This window comes from Oryx dammah, unplaced genomic scaffold (genome assembly GCF_014754425.2).
Source record: "Oryx dammah isolate SB20612 unplaced genomic scaffold, SCBI_Odam_1.1 HiC_scaffold_896, whole genome shotgun sequence".
In the NCBI taxonomy this organism is placed as follows: Eukaryota; Metazoa; Chordata; class Mammalia; order Artiodactyla; family Bovidae; genus Oryx; species Oryx dammah.
Window position 1 is genome coordinate 1 of NW_024071040.1, and position 8,866 is coordinate 8,866.

An 8,866-nucleotide genomic window follows, 5' to 3' on the forward strand; every position below is an offset into this window, starting at 1 on the left:
ACCGTAACAAAGACATGCAAATCTGGCTATATAGTTGATACTGAGATCTTCAAGGCATGAAAACAGCTGAAAATTACCTTGCTAAAACACTCCACACATGATATGTATAGTAGAGCTTTGGCACTTACAAGTAGCATGAAATAGCAAAATGGCTTGTGACTTTTCCTTTCTCCACTCCTCTCTCACACACGCTACGACAATTATGTGAAAAACAGATAACAGATTTTTAAGTAACATCTCAATATGCAGATCAAACAAAACTGTACTTCCTGCCTTTAAAACAAACACACAGAAATTACCCATCGGTTTCCCTATATTTGATATTACTGAATAATGCTATCATTTGATTTTTCTGTTTGTAATGGGGTTTTTAACTTTGACTGAAATACTTGCTCCAGACTTACTCAAAGTAGAGTTAACTTTGTTTTCCTTTTCTTGACCTCCGACGTTTAGATTTGGGGGGTGGTGATTCAGAACCAGATGTGTTCACGGTAATGGACGCTACTTCCACCAATCCTGGTTGAAGGGGTTCCAGGGATACCTGAATAACAACTTTTGTTTCAGCGGATAATCCTTCTAGCTGCTTAGGCTTCTTACACATTTGATGACATTGGCTCTCGTGCTCCGTTTTCCCTTTGAAAGTTAAAAACTGTAGCCGACATTTGGAACACTGGTGAAAACTCTTTTTCCAGTGCCCTCTATAGTGACGTCTGTATGGTGCTGCAGTTTTAAAAATTTTGAGACAAAATGGGCAAAGCAAATTCTTAGTGTTACCATGGTATGCTCTGAAATGTGCATCCACATCTGCAAAAAATGATGATCTGTAACTGCAAACCTGGCATACATAGGGCATTTCACCAGGCTTATGAGTGTCTTTCATGTGCTCTAAGAGAACCTGATCTGTCTCAAAGGACAATTCACAGATTTGACAGACTGCGGAGGGCTCCTGGGGAGTGTGGACACCTTCAACGTGACACTGCAGCTGGAAGGGAGTAGGAAACTGGCGGTGGCAGTGCTGGCAGGTGGTGTGGTTTTTCCAGCTGTCACCTCTCAGCCTCTCAAGTTCCAAGTGGTGCTTCATGTGATTCATAAACTTGACATTTCTTAGAACTTTCCGGCAGCTGAGGCATTTAAAGGCTGTGTGAGTCTTCGGTTCTGGCTGCCCAACCCCTATATGCTCTCCATAGTAGAAGTCACGAAGTAACACAATCAGATTTCCTCCTGTGGCATCAACAATCTTGTTTGGACTTGCTAAACTTGGAAAATCAGTTTCTGTCAGTCCATTTCCCCCTGAAGGTCTTACAGGCTTGCAATGAACACTGTCCTTTGCCAAAGGTGTTGGACAAGGTTCTCCATGCTGAACATGGCTTAGTGAGGTATGGACATGGTCTGGTGTGCTTTGCTGAGTAGTCACTGGATGAACAATACCTGAAGGGGAAAAACCTAAAGAATGTTCCCCTATCATGCCATCGCTGAGTTTAGGCCTTTTGGGATTTGTGCTCTTTGTTTCCGAAGTGAAAACTCGCTTTGATCCATGAGGACTTTTATTCATATCTCCTGCAGAAACTGCTGTTGCTGCTGGATGCTGCAATGAACTTGTGAAGGTAATCAAAGAAGAACATAACTCCTTTGAGAAGCTATTAGGTGCTATTTGTGGAGAAATATTTTTATCATCAGCTTGAGACAAAGGTTCAGTAATAACAGGACTACCTGTTGATCTTGATTCAGAGTCAGAAACCCGCAAGACACTCTTTGCTTCTGATGTAGGAGTCACATGACTAACAGGCTGTAATTTGTGAGCGTTACCTTTCCTGACGTGACCATACCTTTTTCTCCTTGACCAAGAACCTGGGGTGACTCTGTTCAGTATGTTTGAAACGATTGGTTTTGAAGCTGAGGTCATCCCAACAAAGATCACATCAGCATCTTCATTTACATCTTCCACTCCAACCAAGATCACTTCATCATCATCATCATCTACTTGTTTGGTTTCTCCCTCGCTCTTCCGTAGTTCTGGCTCTTGTTCTTCTTCACGTAACATACATGGTGGTTCCATATTGTTAATACACTTTTTCATTCTTACAGGGTGCGGCCACAAGTCCCAGCGCTTCCTTTATACAAACTGCCACCTAAGTATAAACATACTACGTATTAGTTACGTACAGAAAAAATGTGCAATTTGATCATCTCCAAAACTCTAGGGTTAGTTATAAACACCCTTATCTTACAGACAAAGACACTGAGTGTCAAAGAGACTGGATGACAGCTGAAAAACCTATGACCAGAAGTCTACATCACGCTAGAATCATAGCTTTCTCCCAGGATTACCTTGATCTCTTCTGTTTAAAAAAAGAAAGAAAAAAAAATACACCATCACTACTGATCATCAGGTGAAATCACATGTAACGTACGAGTAGTTTTACAAAAGCATTATGGTACAGTGTTGAGAAACATGGACTTTGGAGTCAAAGGAGATTAAGTTGGAATGCTAAGTTAACCACACACCAGTTGCATCTTCTTGGGCAAATTTATAACTTTTAAACGTGTTTCTGTATCTTAAAGACACACATGCTTATTTCTTAGACTTAAGGTTAACAGCTCTTTTTGAAAGGCATCAGCTATTCAATGGCATCTTGTTTTGTAGTAAAATTGGAAGAAAATGTCTCTTAAATGCACATTACAACTGATTCACAAATTCTAATTTCATAAATCTTAATAAAGAAAATGGGTAGCAAATTCAAAGTAGAAAGTATCTATACACAGTTAACAAACAGCGTAATTCAATGTCAAGCACTTAACACAGGCCTAGGAAATAGAGAATGAACTCTCTTGATAATCTCACCCCAATTCCACACTGATATATCCTAAATTTCTCCCTCTAATCCTGGCTAAACTTAAATCCAATAATGCTTCATCCTTTACTCCACAGGTCTCTTCCCCACACAGCAGGCAAAGTGATGCCAGTATTTCTCTCATCCCAATATCAGACAGAGACATCACACACACACACACAACCGATATCCCTTATGACCCCAGGTGAAAGAGTCCTTAACAAAATACTGGCAAACAACACCTAACAACATATAAAAAAGATTGTACACCATGATCACATGGGATTTACGGGGGTATGCAAAGTTGGTTCATTATATGAAAATCAATCAACATTATGCCATTGTAAAACAATGAAACAAAAAACACATCTGCCTGCAGAAAAAGCATTTCCCTGAATCTAGCACCTTTGCATAACAGGGGTTACAAAAGCACTTAATAACTAAGAACAGAAGAGAACTTTCTCAATCAAAGGCTACCTGTAAAAGACCCACACCTAACATCATACTTAACAACGAAAAACTGAAAGCTTTCCTTCTCAGATGGGGAACACCACAAGGAAGTCTATTACAAACTCTGGCTCAATATTATACTGGCAGTTCTATAACCAGAGCAATCAGATAACAAAAAGGAATTGTTGCTCTTGTTTCCAAAAAAAAGAAAAAGAAAAAAAAAAACAACCTTCAGTATGGAAAGGAAAAAGTCAAACTTTATTGGAGATGACATACTTTTGTATCTAGAAAATCTTGAAGAAAACCACAAGTATTAGCATTAATATAAAGGCGGCAGAATGCAAAACAAATATTTTAGAAGTCAATCACATTTCTATAGAGTAGCAACAAATGTTCTGAAAACGAAGTTAAGTAAATACTTGAATCTACACTAGCATTAAAAAGAACACTTAGGAAGTCAGACAGAGAAAGACAGTATATTCTTTTTAATGGCTGAGTAATACTCCATTGTGTATATGTACCACAGCTTTCTTATCCATTCATCTGTTGATGGACATCTAGGTTGTTTCCATGTCCTGGCTCTTATAAACAGTGCTGCGATGAACACTGGCGTACATGTGTCTCTTTCAATTCTGGTTTCCTCGCTGTATATGCCCAGCAGTGGGGTTGCTGGGTCATATGGCAGTTCTTTTTAAGGAATCTCCACACTGTTCTCCATAGCGGCTGTCCTAGTTTGCATTCCCACCAAGAGTGTAAGAGGGTTCCCTTTTCTCCGCACCCTCTCCAGCACTTACTGCTTGCAGACTTTATATGAATCAATTCTAATGAGATGGATGAAACTGGAGCCGATTATACAGAGTGAAGTTAAGCCAGAAAGAAAAACATCAATACAGTAGATGAACACATATATATATATGGAATTTAGAAAGATGGTCATGATAACCCTCTATGCGAGACAGCAGAAGAGACACAAATGTACAGAACGGACTTTTGGAGTCTGAGGGAGAGGGAGAGGGAGAGGGTGGGATAGTTTGGGAGAATGGCACTGAAACCTGTACACTATCATGTAAGAAACGAATCGCCATCCTATGTTCGATGCAGGATACAGGATGCTTGGGGCTGGTGCACACGGGTGATCCAGAGAGAGGAGATGGGGTGGGAGGTGGGAGGGGCGGTTCAGGATTGGGAACTCATGTACACCCATGGCGGATTCATGTCAATGTATGGCAAATCCAAAACAGTAACATAAAGTAAAATGAAGTAAAAATAAAAATAAAAAAGAAAGACAAATATGATATGGTATCACTTACCATACACACTATCAAAGGAATGCTCAAAGTCTCCAAATCATCAACAGCAAGTGAACCAAGAATTTCTAGATGATCAAGCAGGATTTAGAAAAGGCAGAGGAACTAGGAAGCAAATTGCCAACATCCACTAGATCACAGAAAAAGCAAGAAAATTCCAGCAAAACATGCAGTTCTCCTTCACTGAGTACACTAGAGCCTTGGACTGTGTGGGTCACAACAAACTGGAAAATGCTTAAGGAAATACCAACACCAAAACACCTTATCTGCTGCCTGAGAAATCTGTATGCAGTTCAAGAAGCAACAGTTAGAATTAGACGTGGAACAATGGACTGGTCCTAAATTGGTGGAAAGGAGTAATTCAAGGCTGTATATTGCCACTTTGCTTATTGAATTTATATGCAGAGTACATCATACGAAAGGCTGGATTCGATGAAGCAGTGCCCAGAATCACGATAGCCAGGAGAAATATCAATCACAGATATGCCTATGAGATGTGGATATGACAACCTCAGATATGAGGACCATTTGTCAGAAAGTGAGGAGGAACCAAAGAGTCTGTACTGATGAAAGTGAAAGTGGACAGTGAAAAAGTTGGCTTAGAACTCAACATTCAAGAAACAAAGGTCATGGCATCCGGTCCCATCACTTCATGCTGAATAGAAAGGCAAGCAGTGGAAACACTGACAGATTTCACTTTCCTCAACTCCAGAATCACTCCAAATGCTGAATGCAGCCATGGAATCCAAGGACACTTGCTCCTTGGCAGAAAAGCTATGACAAACCCAGAGAGCACTTTTAAAAGCAGAGACATTATCTACCGACAAAGGCCCATCCAGTCAAAGCTATGGCTTTTCCCACAGTCATGGATGGGTGTCAGAACTGGACCATAAAGAAATTGAAAGCCAAAGAATTGATGCTTTTGAACTGTGGTGCTGTCAAAGACTCTTGAGAGTCTCCTGGATCACCAGAAGATCAGCCAGTCAATCCTAAAGAAAATCAGTCCTGAATATTCATTGGCAGGACTGATGCTGAAGCTCCAACAGTGTGGCTGCCTGCTGCGAAGAACTGATGCACTGGAAAAGACGCTAACCCTGGGAAAGACTGAAGGCAGGAGTAGAAAGGGATGACAGAGGATGAGATGGTTGGATGGCATCACTGACTCAATGCACATGACTCTGAGCAAGCTGGTGGGGAGCTGGTGATGAATAGAGAAGCTTGTGGTGCTGTAGTCCATGGGGTCACAAAGAGTCGGACACGACTGAGCGACTCAACTGAACTGAACTGAATAATGCTTACAAGATCCAACCACTATAGCTGAGTCCTGGCTCCAGCGCTCTGAAGTATTCAAAATGTTGGAACAAGTCTGATACAGCCAGTCTGTCACACATTCCACAGAACTCCCTAAATATCCTAAATTTCTAAGTGGTGACACTGCACTTGGTCTAGTCTAGTACGCTGAGGCATTAACCGTAAAGCTCGGAGACCAGCGGCTACATTTCTTTATTAAATTTGGAAATATGTCCCCAAGGTCTGAAGACACGTCTGAAGCATCTGCCACCACCTCAGAAAGCCAGATCGTAGCTCAGAAATCTCCCCTACATTCTCCTTTCCCATTCCGTCCGGCATATCACCCACCTGTAGCATTCTGTTCCTGACTTGGGAAAGATTCTCTGTTCTTCCAGTCTTCACTGAATTCGACGAGTGCCCAGCCATTGTCCACATTTTGAGCTGCCTGCTGACTGACTGGGAACATTTAAGGAATGGAAATGAGAGGATGAAGACAGGCCTGCACTGAAATTTATTAAGTTCCATAGAGGGAACCTACACTTCCTTTTAGCTAAGCTGTGTGTTGTTAGTGGTTTGAATCCTATTGACCTGATCATCTGAGAGATGAGCATTTTCTCTCTGAAACTGGCACTAAAGCCTTCTCTATGATTTCACTTTGGTGCCCCTCTTCTCCACAGCGTAAGCATTTCTGTCTTGGAGCATGCATTAAACCATAATGTGATACACATGATAAGCAAACCGCTAAAAGACCGACCAGACAAAATATATATTCTATATATGCATCCTAGAAAATCAGCTCATTATAAAATTTTCAAAATGGTAAGTGGTCTGCCAGGGTCCAGCCCCTGAAGGATCCAGGGGAAACTGAAGGAAAAACGGTGTCAGCAGATAATTTAGAGACATAAGGAAAGAATACTGTAGATAAGAAAATATAGGAGAGAAAGAGGCTGATATTCCTTGGTTTGCATAGAAAGCCAATAAAGCTTTGCGACAAGAAGTTTGCCCTGTTCACGGAGGCCACAGGTGCCTTCCCGGTCTCCCAAGGGAGTGAAGACGCAGAACGTCTTCCCGTTCAGGTCTTAGAAACCCGGGCAGATAAGTGAATGCAAGGAGCCTCTATGCTCCAAGGGATCAGCCTGATAAAAAGAGGGAGGGAGAGGGAGAGAGAGAATGATTGATACGGGGAGACTAAGCTGCTTTGGTGAGCAAGGCCCAATAGCTTTATTTTTAAAAGGTACTTTTATACCTTGTCTTATACTTCGAGGGAAATGAAAGATGCAAAGTCATACAGAGTCAGCCCAGACATTACATCTGTTTTGATTTTATCAAAACCAGGATTTTTTGGGAAACCTTTCCCGTAAACAATATTGTGTACATTCTCTTCTGGCCTTGGAGGCCTGTGAGCATTTTGACCCTCTTTTGATAAAGGCTGCTCAACTGGAAAATTTATTTCCCTTGAAATGTTTTTTCTTTATATTTCTAATCTATGGGAGCCTCAGAAAGTATTAAACAAGTTACATTTCTCATGGAGCAAAGGTGCAGTGAGTTACAAGAAAGAATCAATTAGCTCAAAAGTCTGATGTGGTTAATTTCAAGGCTACACTGGTTTTTCTTACTTTCCAACTATCTTAACTAATGCACTCCCAGGTGCACAGTGGATAAGAGATATGAGAACTTAGCAACAAGCATCGGTCCAATAATGAAATCCTACACCAGCGCTACTCTAATAAATTTTAACTCTTTAAAAGGCTCTATGTTTTAGGCTTTCTGTGCCTCTCACAGTTGAGAGGTTGTAAATAATCATATGCATAGCTGCAAGAGTCTGGATAGACCTGCCAAGCAAGCTAGAATGCTAACAGAGGGGGTTTGATTTGAAATATTCCTCTCATATCCAAGAGACTTATTAGCTATAGCCTTAAGTTGATTTTCTCCAGAAAGAGGTGGTCAGAGGAGTTGGTGAAAGTCATGAAATAGTAAAACAGACAGATTCTGGTTTTAGGGTAGATGCTAAAGAAAGCCGAGGGAGCCCGTTGATTCCTGAAGCCTTGCTTAACAGTTCTATTCCACATGACCTTGTCATGGGTGGGATCTCCCATGGTGGCTCCCGGCAGCAGTCCTTGAGTAAGACTTGATGACAATTTTGTCACACTCTGTCCTAAATTCACCTGGCAATTGGGGAAGCTATAAGTGTCTGCTAATTTTCTTTACACAGAAGGAAAAAACTGCTCATACTTTTCTGAGTGTATGTGGTTTTGAAATGAGGCATTCTCTCAGAGTCTGTTACCCTCCATAGACTTGAGAGACAACGTGCTACTGTAACCAAATAACCATGCGCCGAACATCCTTAGGCCAAGCAATACTGAAACACTGGAGTTTAAAGCAGAGTTACGCTTTATTGCAGAGCCATGCACAGATATATATGGCATATGCCTTTAAAAATCGCAATCTACCTACAGAAACAAAAGACCTATATATAGAAAACTATAAAACACTGATGAATGACAAAAATAAATGGAGAAATAGGCCAGATTCATGGAATGGAAGGATCAATATAGTGAAAATGAATATACTACCCAAGCAATCTATAGCTTGAATACAATCCCTATTAAGATACCAAGGGTAATTTTCAATGAACTGGAACCAATAATTTCACAATTTGTATGGAAATCCAAAAAGCCTGCAATAGCCAAAGCAATCTTGAGAAAGATTAATGGCACTGCAGAAATCAGCCTGCCTGACTTCAAGCTATACTACAAAGCAACAGTCAGCAATACAGTATGGTACTGGCACAAAGACAGAAACATAGATCAATGGAACAAAATAGAAAGCCCAGAGATAAATCCACACCCTATGGACCCCTTATCTTTCACAAAGGAGGCAAGAATATACAGGAGAAAAGACAACCTCTTCAACAAGTGATGCTGGGAAAACTGGTCAACCACTCGTAAAAGAATGAAACCAGAACACTTGCTAACACCATACACAATA

The 8,866-nt window shown here is 40.9% G+C and overlaps 1 pseudogene; it reads right to left on the reverse strand.

The window, feature by feature from the left end:
* Window positions 1-770: 770 nt before the first annotated feature.
* On the reverse strand, window positions 771-2,056 carry LOC120859426 (annotated as a pseudogene).
* Window positions 2,057-8,866: the final 6,810 nt, after the last annotated feature.